Source organism: Hesperophylax consimilis, chromosome 31, assembly GCF_061612785.1.
Source record: "Hesperophylax consimilis isolate HC1 chromosome 31, BYU_Hcon_1.0, whole genome shotgun sequence".
NCBI lineage: Eukaryota > Metazoa > Arthropoda > Insecta > Trichoptera > Limnephilidae > Hesperophylax > Hesperophylax consimilis.
In genome coordinates, this window is record NC_142866.1 from 5,131,200 (window position 1) to 5,149,603 (window position 18,404).

Below are 18,404 nucleotides of genomic sequence, written 5' to 3' on the forward strand. Positions count from 1 at the left end.
TTAAACGATGATTGTGATGAATACACATTTTACAAAAATAATAATAAATCACAAAATGGTACCCAGCACAATTAAAATTAAAAAACTACTAACAAATTAGCTAAAATAACACGCTGTTTATGTTCGTATATCCGTGAAGTGTGAGTGTGGTATGTTCTCTATATGCGTAATACAGATGTAAATAGATGTGTGTGTGGGACGGGGGGGGGGGGGGGGGGATGTAGGCAGTGGCGGCTTGAAAATTCGTTTTTTTGTATGATTTTTGATTTTCAGGAAATCCGTGCGGCAAAACTGAAATTACCTGAAAAGCTTCATACGAAAAATAGAATTTGAAAAAAAAATCATTTTTGGATACAATAACGTCAAAAATGCAATGTTTTTGTAATATTAGCATCTCACCCAAAAGTCACGAGCCGCCATTTGCACGTTGTAGAGAAGTTAATGTTTATGGTAGTATGTATTTTTGAAAGAGAAATCTGAAAATAAAAACGTATTTTTTTAGTTCTCGACTACAGCACCACCTATCGGGTCCAAAACTATCATATCTTTAAAGCTGTAACCAACCATACACATTTATGAAATTTAATTGAAATCGTTTGTGCGGTTTGTAGTGAGACTTGATTTTTGTATATTATATATTACCTATGTGTTTTTTTGATGTATAAAAAAAATCCATAGCTTCGACTGAAAACAATTAATTCTGCAGAATTCAGTGCTCAAAAATGGTTGCTTCTTGATCCAATCAAAATTTTGTTTTAAACAAAGTTAATTTTTTGAAAACATGATTTTCAATATGCTTCGGTACGACATGAATAAAGTTTTAAATGTATGTATGTTTTAAGTGTTTAGCTTTGTTGAGCGTTATAAAACCACCATTATGATAACGTCTTACTTTTGTTAATTAAGTTTGTATTATTTTATTGCTTAAAAGTTTGTTTTTTAAATAAATAAAATTTCATTTATTTTATATTGATTTTATTTTTTGTTTCAGGTAAGAACAAAGAACTCTACATATTCTTCCTCGAATCAGAGCTACAAGTGAACAGTGAGTTCTTATAGTTTGAATATTTCTAAGAATGAATACATCGCAACCATTGATCATTCAGTCAATCATCGCAACAGAATTAAGTAAAACTCTATCTGTAGATGAAAATTATGAATAGGCTTCTTAGAGTTGATCGCTTCCGTTTCTTCGTATTAACTTCATTTATTATTGAATCATTAGAAATCACCGACAACGACGTGTAATCTATCCGTTGCTAATATGCTTTACAATTTTTTATTTGTATAGATTAAAAAATTACAAAATTTGTGTGTTCCATATTTTTATCATATATTGGTTTGTATTTTTTTTACCTACATATTCTCCATGAACAACAGATTAAATTAATGCACTTCACATTATTTCCTAATGGAAGCTGGTACTTGTGTTTAGGAAAGGAGTTCTCGTCAGTAAAAAGAACCTTATAATGAAAACGTAATCAAAAATCGAAATATAAATAAAATATAGTTGGTGAATTATTTTCCCATTTAATCTCTGGTGAGTTGACGTGTTGTTCTTGTATTGATTTGTATTTATTTTGCTTATATAATGCACTTGCATAATGTTGATTGACTAGATGACCATTTTTTGAAAAGTGTGTGGAAGGGTTTAGTTTTTCCAATGGGGAAGATTTAATAGAAATTCATAAAATCGGAAAAGATCAATTAAAAGGAAAGTTAAGTGAATAGAAACATGAATAACAATTTCAAACAATAAAAAAAATACAATAAAATTTCTGTAAATACTTAGTGTAAAAACATTAATTGCATGGTTTTACGACGTCGGTTATTTTATAATTTGTAAGGGCCAGAAAAATAGTGTAAATAACTTACATTTCAAAATAGTATATAGTATAAATTTCAACATATTGCATTTAAATGTCTGAATATAAGAATATACAAATTAAAATTTGCCGCTATGTAATGAATAAGGTTTGGTGTAAATATTTTTTTTCTTATTTACCTCTCTTCATATGTCCGTACGAAAATCATCGAATAGTTTAATACCTTTACTAAATACGTGATGATGTTAGGCTGCCCATAATCAATGCGTTCGTTATATAGCGGTGGTAGCGAAAATAGTTTGAATATATGTAGTTCAGGCGGGTGTTATATAAAATTCTCTAACTTTAACCCCAAGATATCCGTATTTTAAGGTTACTGAGAAGGTTGAATGATGAAGGTAGCTGAATTATTTCGGAGCCTTGCGGAGGCTGATCAAATTTTACTGTTTCTTTTGCAAAAAAGTGACAAAGGGAAAGAGTAGATCCTACTTAACCAAAAATGAGAAACAATAATAAAGTAAAATAATTCATATGGCGTAGAGAGGCTGGTTTTATAGTAAGGGCTGACAACGCACTACCGACACACTAACTAAGTAGGTATCCTACATTCATAGAGTTCAATTCTCTTATACTCTAACACACTGAAATAAGTATACTGTATTATATAAACTGTGGCGTTTTGGAATCACCGCTTTTAGTTTGTTCAAAGATAACGAGTTCGATTACTATCAATCTGCCAACAAAATGTGAGGAGTATTTTGAGAATAGTGTTTTCAATTGGGATATAATCTAAGTATATAAGCAGTTATGGATCAACAACATGCACTAAAATTCAATGTTTTGAATATGTGCCAGATTGCGATGTTAACAAAATTTTGGAATGTCGGAAAATGGGGGGAAATTTTCCAAACTGTCAACCGAATTAGCGGAATAACAATCAGTACGACTTGTTACGGCCTTACGAAATGTTATTATTTGTAATTGTATACACAATAGCCTCCTATCTCCTACTTGGCGAATTCTGGGGGGTAGAGGCCACCCTACGCGCCGTTTCTGTGCATTACAAGACAATATGTGCCCCTTCGCAGGCACGTTGTATGGATTTACCGCATGTTTGCGTGTCCCCCCTGTTGACAGAATGTACATTCTTCCTTTGCCCAGGAGATTCGGTGGAAACAAGATTAGGGTAGTCGAGTTTATTTATTTTTAGTGCATTTCATGTAGAAAATAAAAATGAACGCTTAGCCTCCGACTTTGTGAAAACGGTCCCCACCCAGCGACTCAAACTTTCCCATCTCGCTGCAAAGGGCCTAGCCTAACAAAAGCTGCACCTGTCTAAATTTTATCATTTTTATGATTTGAAATCTCCCTTTCTACTCGGTTTTCGGTTATGATTGCACAACGTTAGGATTCGGTAAGAAGGGCTAACTCCACGGGCTACTTTTGAAGTTTTTATTCTTGTTGTAGCTTTGTCTAAGGATCCTCTTTGTCAACCATGACAGAAATTGATTACATGTTCAACAGTGACAACGGTTAACATTATGCCAGGGGGAGTGTTTTTGATGTCTCTGTTACGAGTACTGAAACATTATTATTAAGACTATGTTACGGAGATTTATTATTATTTGTCATGTCCATTTACTTAAACAGAAATAAATATATCTGTGTTCTTCACTAAATACACAAACATTTACCACAGCAAAGTAAAATTTCCAAAACACAATATATTTAGATAGATATATTTTATCGAATGTCTGGAGGACATGATTTAGAAATTATCAAGTAGAGCTACCTATGGATAACGATCCTATTACATAACTAATAATTATGTATTTCACATAAGTGATTTTTCACCAAGAGCTATTTAGAGACCTTCCATAGAATAAAATTTTCACAAATTCTTAACCCCATCAAAACATACGGTAATTACGTTGTAGATAGTATTATTTATAGTATTTATTTATTTATTATTATATATTTAAAACAAATATATTTAACAATATTAATTAGGGATCACTAATTATCGCATCTTCATAACCTAATGAAGTATCTCAAGTTTACTTTATTCGGATTAAAAACTACTACACTAAAGTGTTTGTTGCACATAGCATTTCACTTATATAGTTAAGTAGTTTGTGATGCCGCCCTTATTAGATCTGTAAGAACAGTGAACTCGACTTGGGCAGATGGAATGATTGGCATTTTTCTTGAATTTGTCCAAAATATTTTCTCACCCGTCCACCTTTTATAGAATAACTATCTCAAAAATTATATCATAAAATCCAAGGCACTTTAATGGCTGAAAGCTTCTATAAAAGTTCAAGGTTAAATATTTATGTTATTATGTAAAATTTCAATGTTTTTTTTAATAATTTAAAATAAGCATTTGAAAAAGTATCACAACAAAATTTCTTGATAAAATTCGTAATGTGATCCAAAACTCATACAGTAACGCTGCGTCACAGGACGGCACGTCGAAGGTATTTTTACCGGTTCCATGCTAACTCAATACAGTGACTATTCAACACACTTTTAAAAAGTGATATAAAGTCATTAAAAACGGCTTAAAAAATTTATAGATATTATCTTAAAAAATAATATTTATATTTTTTGGGAACTTAAAAACTTAAAGAGTTAACGAGAAACTTGTTAAAATAAATCGGTAGAAATTGGGTATTCGGGGGCTTAATAAGTAAGCGGAGTACGGAAACTTTATGTTATTTATTTTACTCTCATACCATTATTGTTACATCATTCTACATGTATACTGAAAAAGGCTTGAAATAACTTGTAATGACCTAAAGTTATGTGACCCTATGAAATCAATAATAAATTAATAATATTAACGATTTTAAAAAAAATTCGTTCGGTTCCACTAAAATCTTTCTGTTGTTAAAATAAAGATTTTTTTTTTTTTTTTTTATTCTAGATAAAAGAAAATTACATTTTTCACTTATTTAACTAGAAATAACATATATATTACACATAAATATATTACACACTGATATTATTCACTTTCATTGTTTTGTTGATTGAGCATAAAACTGAGCAATTTTTTTTTAAATGTACCTATACTTTTTTCATTTTTAATTTCGTCTGGGAGGCAATTGTATATGTTGCTTCCCTCGTAACCAATGGATTGCTTGCCATAATGAGTATGTATGGTGTTTAAATGTATTTTATCGTGTTGCCGTGTAAAGTGTGTGTGTACTTGGGACGTTTTAATGAGTTCTGTATTTGTATGTATGAGTTTATTATTTATTTTGTAAATAAGAAGACATATATTATATTCATATAATTTTCTTAATTTATTACAATTATTAATAAAATACAAGATTACAAATCGCTAATAATTATGCAAGTTATATGGTCAATTTTATAATCTCTAATGATACGTATTTATTTGCGAACCGAAAAGCGTTTACGAGCCACGAATTTTGGTAAAGGAACTAAGCAAGCGGCATTTGCGGTTACTTCGTTCCTTTTCCATAAGTTGAGGTTAAGTTCGACAGTTCGGCTCGCGTATGTATACGTAGCATAAGGTGAACATCGACATCATACATATATTACTGATACATATACCGATTAAAGAAATAATAAAATCTATTTTAGATTAGATGTGAATAATGAGCTGCAGAAAAGACAAATGGCATGACACGCCATTGCCATCTAAGTTTCTCGTGAAACGTAATAATAAATGTAATGAAGAAATATCATAAACATTATTTATGAAACAGATGATGGCAATAAAAGAAATAAAGATGAATTAGCGCGGTAATGTAATGCGTAGAGAGGCGGATACCTACGGGTGACACTCGTAGCAGCACTTTGCTTCCGAGTATAGAATTTGAATTGAGCATTTGGCATTCAGAATGTCTTTTGTCGCGAGTCCTGCTCCCGTGAGTCACCCTCTGGTCGCCTCGTAGGAACCATGATATTAAATATTCGTGAGTTTCCTTCTTCTAGATGGGCAAGTCCTGCCGCCGCACACCGAGGCAAAATCCTCTGAATAAAATTAACAAGTACATTGATGTCTACATTTTTAACGTCACTTTGACAAACTTAATTTAAACTTTTTATTTTTGCAGACGTCCTTCTTCCAGCCTCGAACGAAATAGAAGGGTTAAGAGAAGATAAGAGAATTGTTAATTCATATCGTTTTAATTATTATTGTAGTAAGTTGAGAGGCGTGGAAACAACGTGAGAATACAACCCTAAACACTATTATCCTTTGAACACTAGATTCTGCCATTTCTATTCATATTCACTAGGCACTGAGAAGGTTTATCCACTAACTTGTAATGATACCGTTTCTACTCGTTTTATGACCTTCAAAAGCCTTCAACTTAAACTCAACACGAAGGGTTATTATTAAAACTTAAAAATGGTTAAATGTAAAACATTCTCCAACACTTCGATGTAGGTATTCCCTGCAGAAGTAGACAAAAAGCTAAAGTAGGTACATGACATGAATATAATTTTTTTTATATTGTTACTAGGCCGATAAAAATTCTAATTTATAGTACAGATATTTAAAATATAATATTTCATGTTAAGTTGTTATCGACGTCTAGAAAGGCAAGCGTTTCCTGTGCCCGTTACACCTACCTACTTGAATGCACTAAATTATTCAATATCGAATTCACACAAGGCAGCTTATTTTGATAGGAAAAGGTTTTCGTGACAACATTTTGTTTTTCCTGAAAACAGTGACAAAAGGTTGTTATACATAAAAAGTATTACGTCAGTAAGGCTGGAACATTGTAGTGTCGGGGATTAGGCGATGTAGGTAAATAAAAAAATGTAGTTGAATGATAAATATATATAAAAAATCAGTATATAATTGAGCACGTTTTCCTGTTTAGATTAGTGTATATAATTACTACTGTAAGCACAAGTGCCAAATCGTTTTGCATCACGCAAGAGCCTTCCAGTGTTTGCCTTGTAGATGTAGGATTTCTCTCAAGTGATCGATGTATCTATATGTTGTATATATGTATATATATACGGTCAGGCCCCGAAACCTGAGGCTCTCTAAAGAGGTGTTTTTATCTGCCCGAGTATGAGTCGATATGAAATTCTCCAGCTTCCATACGGACGGTAGACTCGACCCATAATTTTCTCAAACCCGAAGTTTTCAGAACATGGATTTTCGCGGTGAAAATAAATAAAATAGCTACTTCCCAATTCCGCGTGCTTTATACGTGTTTCCCCTCTTTCAGTATACTTTATTCGGGTATCTCCCTCCTCGCTATCCCTTTATATTATTTGAATCTCCAACCCGTACGTATAAAGTACTCGAACAAGAAATAAATACACTACCAATAAATATTAAAGCGAGCATTTGCATTCGGGCAGCATCTGGCGGATCGGGAAAGAATCAAAATCAGACTGGAAGTGGCTACAGTGGTACGGCCGCCTACTCGTACAACATATCTGCGACACCGTGCACCGGTACCGTAACTAGAAGTGACTATTTTATAGTTACTTATACCTCTGCACCCACACTAGACTACTCACTAGTATTGGAGGTGGTGTGGCCGAATCGGTAAGGAATATTTTAATGCTCCGTCACGTGAAAAATGCCTCCGAATTCCTTCGCCTGTGTTAGTTTCCAAACAGTTGAACAAAACAACAAGCCGAGTCGTAAAAGAGAACTATAAAATTCGCTGTTGAGGAAAAACGTGTTTGAAAATTTACCCACTAGATGGCACTAGTGAAGTTGATTGTAAATAATATATTATGTGTATCTGTCGACGGGAAAGACGTCTGGTTTTTTGCAGGTGCCCAAATTAAATTTTAAAAAACACAATGATTAAATTCATAACATACTTATAACAGAAAAAAATATTGTAAATTTGGTTATGAATCCATACAATATTTTTGAAGCAAAGGTCTAGGTTAATGTATTAATATTATTTTACCTTTTATTTTAGTGTGTAATAAGAGGCTAGCGATTTAACGATATTAAGCAAAAAGCGGTACCTAACTACAGACATAATAGATAAATGGCTACAAATTACCCGTTTAAAAAGAATGTATTAAATTGTTTTTTTTTCATTGATTATATAATAATAATAGACCAGGTACATCTACTCTCAATCTACTTGTCAGTGGCGTAGCTACAGAATTCAAATTGGGGGGGGGTGATAATTCGACCTTGGTGGCGGGCAAGGGTGCAGGTAGGAGGGGGTGGAGAATTGTGCGCTAGTGCGATCGACTTTTTCGATGTTAGCTAAAAAGCATTCATAAATCTAATTCTTATTTTATGGAAAAATGTGGAGAAAATAAGCGCCGCAGTCGGAAAATTTTCGTGACTCACATGTGCTCATCTAATATTAATATTTTTTGCTTCGCTGGCTGGCCGTACTCAGTCTCGTCGTCTAACCCTAACCGGTCGCTACGCCATTGTGATTCCCGGGCATCAATAGTAGGTATCTATTGTATATATTATCTAAACAAATGACTTAATTTGAACCTACCGGTAGCATGCAGTCCTTAGAGGTTGAAAAACTGTGCCGACCTTAAAAAAATGAAGAAATACGCAAGTTTTAAAAAAAGTAAGACAAATTTAATTAGAACAAATTTTACTTTAGCTATAATTTTTCAACCTGGCTACAAGCATCCGCAGAAGATAACCATATAAATGCGGCCCTTTTCGAGACCACCAAAATTTTCGATGTTACGATATTACATTCGAAAAGAGTAATAATACGTATATACGAGTACAAATTACATTAGGTACTAACGGAATGTGGATGATGTTACTGATGCATTATAGATACTATTGATTTATTGGTCCAACTACCTACGCATATTGTGTTATTACGGCCTACAAGAGAGAAAATCCTGAAAATTGTAAATCACCCCCTAATCGATTGTCCGACATAACACCAGACACCATAATGTACACAGGTTCTGGTCGGTCTGGTACCTACCAGATCATCGCCCGCAATATAATGACACCATGACAGGTAATACTATCCTCACTGAGGAGGGGACACCCATCCATGACCATGGCATATAAAGTTTTACGATCATGGTGTATGAAATTATTTTGTTATGACCATCGTCCATGATCGTCAATGGTCATAAATATAATATGAACCCGGTTATTGAGAATGCTCGGAAGCAGTAGAATATTATTTGAGTGCGGATAAAATAATTTTTTAGGCCCTTCTTCCACAGTGATACGCAAGTATCCGATACTCATGTTTTGTACTCACACCGCAAAAACTTGTCGTGCACAGTCGTACACGTCGCTACCGGAGTCACACTAAATCATTGTTGAATTCCCGAAACCTCAAAACTAGAATAAAAAATATATATATATATTTAATTTCATTATGTTAAAATTACATTTAATTACAGTAATGACGTTTTGCCCATCTCACTAGGTGTAAAATGCCTGTGTTGAGATGGCAATTTACAGAGTGGTTGTTAGCTAAGTTTTTGTTTTCACAATATTATGAAAATGACAGACAACACAAAATCAGTACTTTTTTAACTATACAATTCAAACATGAATGTAGAAGATTAAGACGAAGCGAGAATAATTTTGAAGTAATTAAATTTCTATAAGATTTTAGATAAATGATTAAAAATAAGCAGATGAAACTTTAGTCAAATGTGCACACATGCAGCACGAATGGTAATGTACATATTATAAACACAGTAGGCACAAATATGTATAAATATGTTCCGAAATACTCCTAATGGATATGTTTATTGGAGGTAATCAATGATTTTACTTTAAAAGGAACTTTTGGTTTGCGTGGTTCTAATGTCAGTAGTATTCATTGTATAACTTATTTTCCCATATGAGGTTTGACAAACTGGAATGTTAAAAGATTTAACATGTGACTATCTTCAGGCTCTAGTGCTCGTTCGCTCTTCAAACATATGTGTATTTTTGTATTGATGGAACAGGAAAAGAATTCTGTTCTGTAAAGGTTTAATTATAGTTCTGTTATTATTTCAATCAACTGGCTATTAATGATATAATAACAGAACTGCAATGAAACCTTCGCAGAACTTGAAAATCAGCTTTGAAATTTGAAGAATCGTTCAAATTCTACATACAACCCGTCTTTAGTTTCAAGGGATGATTGAACAAGAGCACAGTAAACTTGTTTTATTTGTTTTCTATTTAAAATATCCCTAAAATTTTTAAAGAAATAGATGAGTTTTCTCAGTTTAGTCGTTAGGTTTGTAACATGTACTTTCCATTTAAGAAGATCGTCTAATTGAATACCAATGTTTCATAACCTCACTCACAACCCAACATTTGCTATAGCCATAAATTAAAACCACTTGAAAGAAATGATTAAATCTCTCAGATTAGTTTTATTTTTAAAAGTTTTATTACATCCTACACTGATTTACATAACCTAATTAGTTTCCGTATACCAACTAGAACTACTCGTTCCAAAAATATTTCAAATCATCATTTGAGAACATCAGGACCGAGGTATTTAGATACTCGCTTGTTCTTATGCCGGTGCCAGACATGTGTTCAAATAAGTGAACACTTATTTGAAGACTTTGCTCACACATTTGGTCACTTATGTGTGTCTCTGCCAGATATGTGTTCAAAGATTTGATCACTTCTTTGAGCTCACAGTTTTCAAATAGACCTCACATAACATGGACGACGATTTGGTCGACACAGTTTGCTTATATTATTTATGTCCTAGTAATTATATATTACACGTGCAAATAAATAAACAAAAACAGCCAAAACGATTAGCGATTCTCATCACGATTCCGAAATTTCAGCCTGTTCGATTCCATAGAGCCAGAAAAAATGGCTTTTAATGTTCGAAACCAAGTCTGTTAAAGTGCCCATAGTAATGATAAATTTTCCAGAAATGCTACCTTATGCAGATATTGAGACTGATTTCGATTTGGACAATGATTCTTATAACGATTCCGAATTTTCAGCCTGTTCGGTACCATATAGAGAGAAAAATTGACTTTTAAAGTTCGAAGTCAAGTCTGATTAGCATAATACTATTCATCTTCATGGGTTACATATTGTATAATAAATTATAATGTATATCACATGTTTATAAATAAATATATTATTTACTAGAATACCTACTGTACTTGGAAGATCATGAAAAATAAAATACTATCATCTGGAATCATTTTTGGTGTCTAAAGTATTAATTATGAGGATTTAATTTATTCACCGAATTCGTCAACTTCGTTTTCGCGAACTTGGCGGAATTGTCCTACTTTGATATGAAAAAGTTTAAGAATTACATCTCCATAGTATATAACAAACATGTATGTATAATAAATCTACATATCTGTAAACATGACATTCACGCCTTTATAAGGAAGCTATACAATAATACACAGTTTTCCTAATCCTCATTTCGTTAAAATCTCACCTTGATTAATAAATAAGCAATATACCTAAATGATAAACTGAAAATATTCTCTTTTTTTTCTTGTGCGTTGATGCGTAGATCGTTTCTTCACTAAGAGATAATGTCTTCATGTATGTACCTTCCGTGCGATTTAGATTAGAACCCCGGATAATCGAAATTCTCACACAACATAGTGTCCACTGTAAATCCATTGAAATACAATTCAATAGTTGGGTGCGGGCCCCACAAGTACAAAGGCCCGTCCATTATGTGAGACTATAGGTAGGTACCGTGGAGCGGCCAGCGAATTAATTACCTTAGGAGGGCCGCAGCCAATGGGCGATGGCCCACGCGATAAGCGCCGCGTCGTGCTCATCGGATCCCTTCGATTTATTGGCCCGGATTCATATCCGGCTTCACAGCGTGATTGCATTACACACTGGGGACACCAACATGAATTACCTACAGAGGATTTGTAACAATACGCATGGAAAAGTACCTGATCTCAACTTCCAGTAAAAAATTACATATCACAATTTCATAACTACCCACTCATCGATAGCTGTTGCGCATGTTTTATTTGAAGCCACGTTTCTATTCTTGGTCTTTCACTATACTTTTTAATATTTTATAAACACACATTTTATTAGAGAACATATAATTCACACCTTTAATAGCATCAGGTGTAAAAAAAACAATGAATGATAACAATCATTTCAAATTTCTTTCTGATCTTTGGCGAGGTTCGTTCATCGTTTATTTGCCAGTTCTACAGATATTTAATCCATTGCGACCAAAAAAGATCACATTATGTCGGCTGTGAAGTTATGTCCCTTTTCGTAAAAACATGCAACCAAGTCTGGCAATTACCGTCTTCCTAGTGATCCACTGCCGTCAAAACGTTAGCTTATTCCTAGTTAGAAAGGTAACTAGTCAACATAGATATTAGATTAAAGAAACAAATGACCACGAGGATAGAAATGTACGAACTGTGTACAGGACCGGCTTTAGGCAGGCGCAATTGGAGCAGTCCGATCCTGGCGCCGACTTGCCAACTTATACAGCGCTCTTGAGGTTTTTGCCAGCGCCAGGCGCCGTTTGGCTTCAGTACCGGCCCTGATTGTGTACTAACTAGAGCTATAAAGAAAACGAAGTTAAGGTTCTAAATAAATTAAATAAATAAATGACCATGAGGATAGACATGTAAGAATAGTGTAACAACGAGTAACAAGAACTTTATGAGAAAACAAAGTTACAACTGAAAAACAGAAGATGGCGGGTTTTATGATTGATGATTCGAAAACCACTACAAATATTGTCTGTAGTCAACAACAGTGGTCATACTTTAAAAGATTTTACAATGTTTACTTCCGGTTTCAAACAGATATACAGGGTTTTCCAATAAGAGGTGTTATTTTAAATAGCCCGTTATTTCGGTAAATGTTACTTTTAAAGCTGTCATTTGACATTTGACAAGTAGAAACTACGTTATTAATAAAAATGGAACGATACATGCTTCAATAACGCATTGAAATGATTAAAATTCACTTAAATGAATCAAATGCAAATCATCTGAGTGATGAGGCCCATTTCCACCTCGGTGGCTTCGTCAACAAGCAAAATTGTCGCATCTGGGGCTCGGAAAACCAAAGAGTTATTGTTGAAAAGCCTCTTTATTCTTTACGTGTGACTATTTGGTGCGGTTTATGGTCCGGCGGAGTCATTGGACCTTACTTTTTCGAAAATGAGGCTGGAGCAACAGTTATGGTGAATGGATTGCGCTATCGAGAGATGATTAATGATTTTTTATGGCCGGAATTAGATGGTATTGATATGGACAATGTTTACTTTCAACAAGACGGCGCTACGTGCCACACAAGCAACCAAACCATTGGTCTTTTACGATCGAATATCAAAATAACACCTCTTATTAAAAACCCTGTATTATTAATTTAGGAGTTGTGCTTTCAATATTGGTCACCAAAATTTCTGCGAAATATACAAATTACGTGTTCAAGGTGAATTGATTAATTTAACTTAAGCTTACTTTAAATTGCATACGATTCACTTGTATTGATAACGAGGTTAACCGCGTGATTCTCCTACTACCTATAACTTAACTTACCATAACATAGACTTATAATAAAATAAAGAAGTGAATCCAGTATTTTTCTATTAAACCTGTTATGTTAATGTCGCCCGCGAATCACGTGACTACTGACTACTGACTAGCCCCGGATCATTTATGATCTATCCAGTTGTGGATAGATCATAAATGAACCAGTATTTCTGTTTTGCATTACGGTGCAAAGATTAGAAAGTTCAAAATTGCGTAACTGATCAGATAGAAATTAGATTCAAATAACACTAAGTGAAGATTGATGGTAAGTTTTACCATACTCAAAGCTCCTGTTATATTGTTTAATGCATAAGTAACGTTTTCAAGTAATTACAAAATACTGTGAACATGATTTGAATCGGAGAGACTCGTTGTTTTTACAAATACTTTACAAAAACTCACATTTTTACAAAAATATATTATTATTATTTTTTTTAATTTTAGTGTTAACAAAAACTTTTGTTTTGGATTACACACAAACATACGAAACACCATAACTTCGTATCTAATTGAAGTCATTGGGCAGGTAGGTTACAGGTGCGTTTTCTACCTAGCAATGGTGAAATTTCGTCACATTGCAATTCCGAAAGTGCAACATGCAATACGTAATACTTTTACTACTTATTTATCGCCGATTATCAAATAAATCATAAAATTTCAATTAGGTATTAACGTTTTTGGCATTCTTCAAGCCAGGGAACGAAAATGAATGGCGGTTCGGTCAGGAATTCCTTTTATATTGGGTAAGAAAAAGGTTTTATAAATAATATTTGGCGTCTTAGAACAAACAGCATTCCGGCTTGCTCCATTTGAACTCAAGAATTGGGTATGGGTATGGGTAGTGGGCACACAAAAATCATAAGTTGGTATGCTATGTATTATGTGACCAAGTATGTATGTACTTCTTGTATTGTAAGCATGTTGTTTGTAAACGAGAAACCAGTTAGTTTTTTTTGCTATTCTAAAGTTGCCTCGTTGTGGGTAGGTACCTCTATAAATATTTGCATCATTTACATAAGAATTAATATTCCGCGCAGACAGTCAGCTAGACAACAGGATTTGAGAAGAAAAATAACCGGTCAACTTATTGTAATATATATACATACCTACCTACATTCCTTATAAAGGTAGTGTCTTATGTGTCTTTACCAGAAAGTTAGAAATATTCTGTATTGGTGGGCAAAACATGTACCTAGTTTCGTGTTGGTACGATTTCTTGAAAAAATATAAATTTGAAAGAAGGAAATAAACAATAATGATTTAGTATTGATATATGGACATCTAAATTATAAAATATAGCACCTGTTATCTTTTTAGCAACATTGAACATTGCTCGTGTTAATTCGTATCCAGCCAACGAATGTTCTGCCCATAGAAAAAATTACAAAGCGGGGCAATATAATCTGTTTGTAAGAAATATTGCGTCAATAATATTATGTATATTCAAGTACAAAATATTTTCAACTGTGACCTCAATTAAAGGGTAAAATAGAAAGATATTAGAAGGAGGAAAAAATTATGGTCAAACAATTAAAATTTGTGAAATACGTTTCCGAGAATCATTACTTAATCAGATACTTTTGTTCTACACCATTTATTTTTTAAAACGTATCCTCATACCTAGACCAAACAAGGATAGGCTGAGGATAATCAAAAATAATCTACCTATATACTAATGATCTCAAGAAGCAAGCAATTATGGTTAGTTAAAATCGTTTTATTCTACATACATTTATTTTTAGTAGCTTACATAGATAGTCCTCGTCATGATAAGTATATCATTAGTTTTATTAAAACATATTATTCAAATTAGATTTTATGAAACCAAGTATCTCGCCTTTAGCCCGGCATAAAAAGCTATGCGTTTTTACAAAATAATATTTTGAAGATTAAAGTTTACAAAAATACATAATATTGGATTTAATTATAGATAAAAAAAAATCATTTGAATCAGCATAATTCAAACTATCTTCCTCTAATATAGATTTTAATTTGACTTTATAAATTTTCAATGAATAATATTGAATCGGAAAACTATAATAATATTAATTAATTAACTAAAGTTTAATTCGGCTTTTTATTGTTCGTGAATATAACATTTAATAGAAAAACCCTTGCAAAATAGATCCCCACTTGCAATGTTCATAATAAGCCAATAATAACTTGGGAGTATTTTATGTTAATTATAAACATATATTCCCTACGTGCTGGATTAAATTTAAATTGAACATATTAAGACAGTTAAATCTGTCAATAAAATATGATATGATTATGAAGTATCTTCACTTTACTCCTGAATGTCATTATTCACTTGCTATCGCTATGCAGTTTTTTACCTATGCAAGTTAAACACTATTCAAGGAACTGTAGCATCAAGGTTTTTGATAAATTCCGCTGCACACTTAAGGCGAAGCTTAATGCCAAATCACTATTTTGATTAATCTTTATAACGATTTAGTATACATTATGAATACCAAAAATATGCTTTACATAAATTGAAGGTTTTCCTATCGCTTCGCTTGAGTAGAATACAAATAAAAAAATAAATTACTCAATAAAAAATATAAATGCAAACTACTAAAAAAAATATTTTTCAATAGAAATGTATGAACGCGTAAAGAAAACAACTTTAAAAAATACAGTTTATAGCTAAGATTGTCTGTGACAGTTTCACTTGAAAAACTTTTTTCCTTTCTTATAAAATTATTTACTAAATAAATAAAAACAAGTTTTGTGTTTGAAATCGAACGTCTGTAGACTCCGTTTGTCAAGCGATTTTAATGCCTATTACCTACGAATCCTACGATATAAGGTATACCAAGAATATACACATTTTAGCTTGTAGCTTCCTCTTAATACGCAAATAATTATAAATAGCACTTTTTTCAACTTAATTACTACAATACATACATTTATGCCATATAAGATGTTAAAAGATACATTGAAGTTAATTTTTTTTCTCAATCAAAGTTATGTTTAAAGGTTAGGAAATACGCATAAATTATTAAAATAACCAAAACCAACACATTAAAACCTTTTTGCGTACGTTTAAAAACCTCCGACTTAAATAGTTGTCTCAATTAGATACTTAAGTTGAAATCAAGAGTACCTTTGCATATAGCGGAATTCGACAAGTTTCCATGTTTTTTTATAAAGGCGAAGCAATACGTAGTAATGCAAAATCATGTGTTTTTGGTTTGAAAATTTGGTCGCCTAGAAATGTTTCAGATGCTTTAATTAAATACTGCGAGTAGAATACATCTTGGTCTTTGAAATAATCGAGTATTTTTTAGATAAGTCTTTTTATAAACCCAGAAAAAAATAATGTATAAGGCCTATAAAAACTGCTTTAAAGTTCAAAATCTCTTCTTACGAACCCATTTTCGGTTATGGTTTTATTGTATAATGTGGCGAATTAAGTTATTTATAAGATGATCAAAAAACATTTTAATATTTGTGCCTGAACATCCACAAAATAACAGATGGATGGTGTTAAGCGGAAATTTAAGCCTTATCGTCATCTACGTAAGGTGTGTTATTGATAGCGGCTCGATTCAAAAATATTACACGACGTAGTGCATCGCCTTAACTTATTGCATCATTTACATCATGTTTTAATTGTTCTTATATATAATGTAATTTCTAACTTGTATTTGTTGTCAAAGTTACGTGAAGTCTTACAACTCTGAGAATTACAATGTATTATAAGAATAACATTATATTATTATGAATTATACTAATGAATACAGGATAAACGTATCCGATTGCGAATCCTTAATTGCATCCTACTCTGTGGTACCTCTGCACATAGGTCAATAAATATAAGCAATATCCTTGTGCCATCTCGTCTTATTATATAATATATTATCGTCTTACTATTAATACGAGCTTGGATGATATCACGAATATACTTACATATTATTATGTTATATACCTATGATATATTATTCTACGCTATTATACAACTTATGTAGATTGGTTTTGTGTGAATAGTTAGCAAAATAAAATAATATTATTAACATATGGCCAGGTAGACAAAAAAACTAGTTAAGCCTGTCATAAATTCAGTTACTACCAACAAAACAAAGAAAAAACTTTTTTATTCAGTTGGCTATTATCCATTATAGTACATGTATAAACAGTAACAACGTATATATATTTTGAACAAACAAATTCCCGTAGGTACTTACTTGTTCAGAACACTAAACTTGTATTTTGGGGATCCCACAAACTCAAATCACTTCACAACGTAACAACTTACAAATAAAGTATTTTGTACCAAATAACAAACTATTTAATTGAGATTTCGAATAACGTAAAACTAGCACTATCACAATAAGAATTTTTTTTTTTTTTTTAATCTCAATAAAAGTTTTTCACAAAACACGAAAAGAAATACCGAAGTAAATATATTTAATTTGTTAAAAATATATTGTTGATCAAATCTTTGTAAAATTGCAACCACCGATCGGAATTAGTGCAACCCGGGTCCTCGATATTAGGTAAATAACAAAAATATTTTAATGTAATCGCTTTTAAGCGTTTTAAATACTGTTTTATATGTCGGTTTATTTTCAAATTAAAATATTTTGGGGGGAAAATTGATTGAATGTGTTGCCCGAACGCAGCAGCGGTACAAACTGGTTGCGATCTAGCTCGAGCCGGTAAAGCCTCTAATCGGAGTGTCACAACGTTACCTGACTTTCCTAATTAATTGGCTGGGCTCATTACTTATTATTTTCTTGGGCATTTACAAGATCGGCTTGGTGGGTATTTTAGTCACCTAACTGACTAATAGGATCTGACTATCACATACTTGATAATGTGAGAATTTAAAAAAAAAATTATAATTCTTTATTTTTGCTTTCACCCATTAAGGGTGATCTTAGCCATACACAATTAACATTTTTCTTATTAACAAATACAACAAATTACAGATTATAATTGATTACACATCATAAACATAACATAACGTAACATAAATAAACCTTACATAACATAACATAACATAACATAACATAACATAACATAACATAACATAACATAACATAACATAACATAACATAACATAACATAACATAA

At 32.4% G+C, this 18,404-nt stretch overlaps 2 protein-coding genes across 3 annotated transcripts in view; one reads left to right on the forward strand and one right to left on the reverse strand.

Annotated features, from left to right (window-relative positions):
* Positions 1–17,948, reverse strand: part of MESK2 (misexpression suppressor of KSR 2) — a 292,886-nt gene extending 274,938 nt beyond the window's left edge. Inside the window, exon 1 of one of the 2 annotated variants that reach the window (XR_016305189.1) lies at positions 17,513–17,946. The gene's annotated coding sequence lies outside the window, so the exon portion shown is untranslated. Of the gene's footprint in view, positions 1–17,512 lie in introns of both variants that reach the window. The other variant, XM_089649910.1, reaches the window with a different exon arrangement.
* Positions 1–18,404, forward strand: part of Fkbp14 (peptidyl-prolyl cis-trans isomerase Fkb14) — a 78,525-nt gene that overhangs the window by 43,551 nt on the left and 16,570 nt on the right. The gene's annotated exons all lie outside the window — the stretch shown is intronic.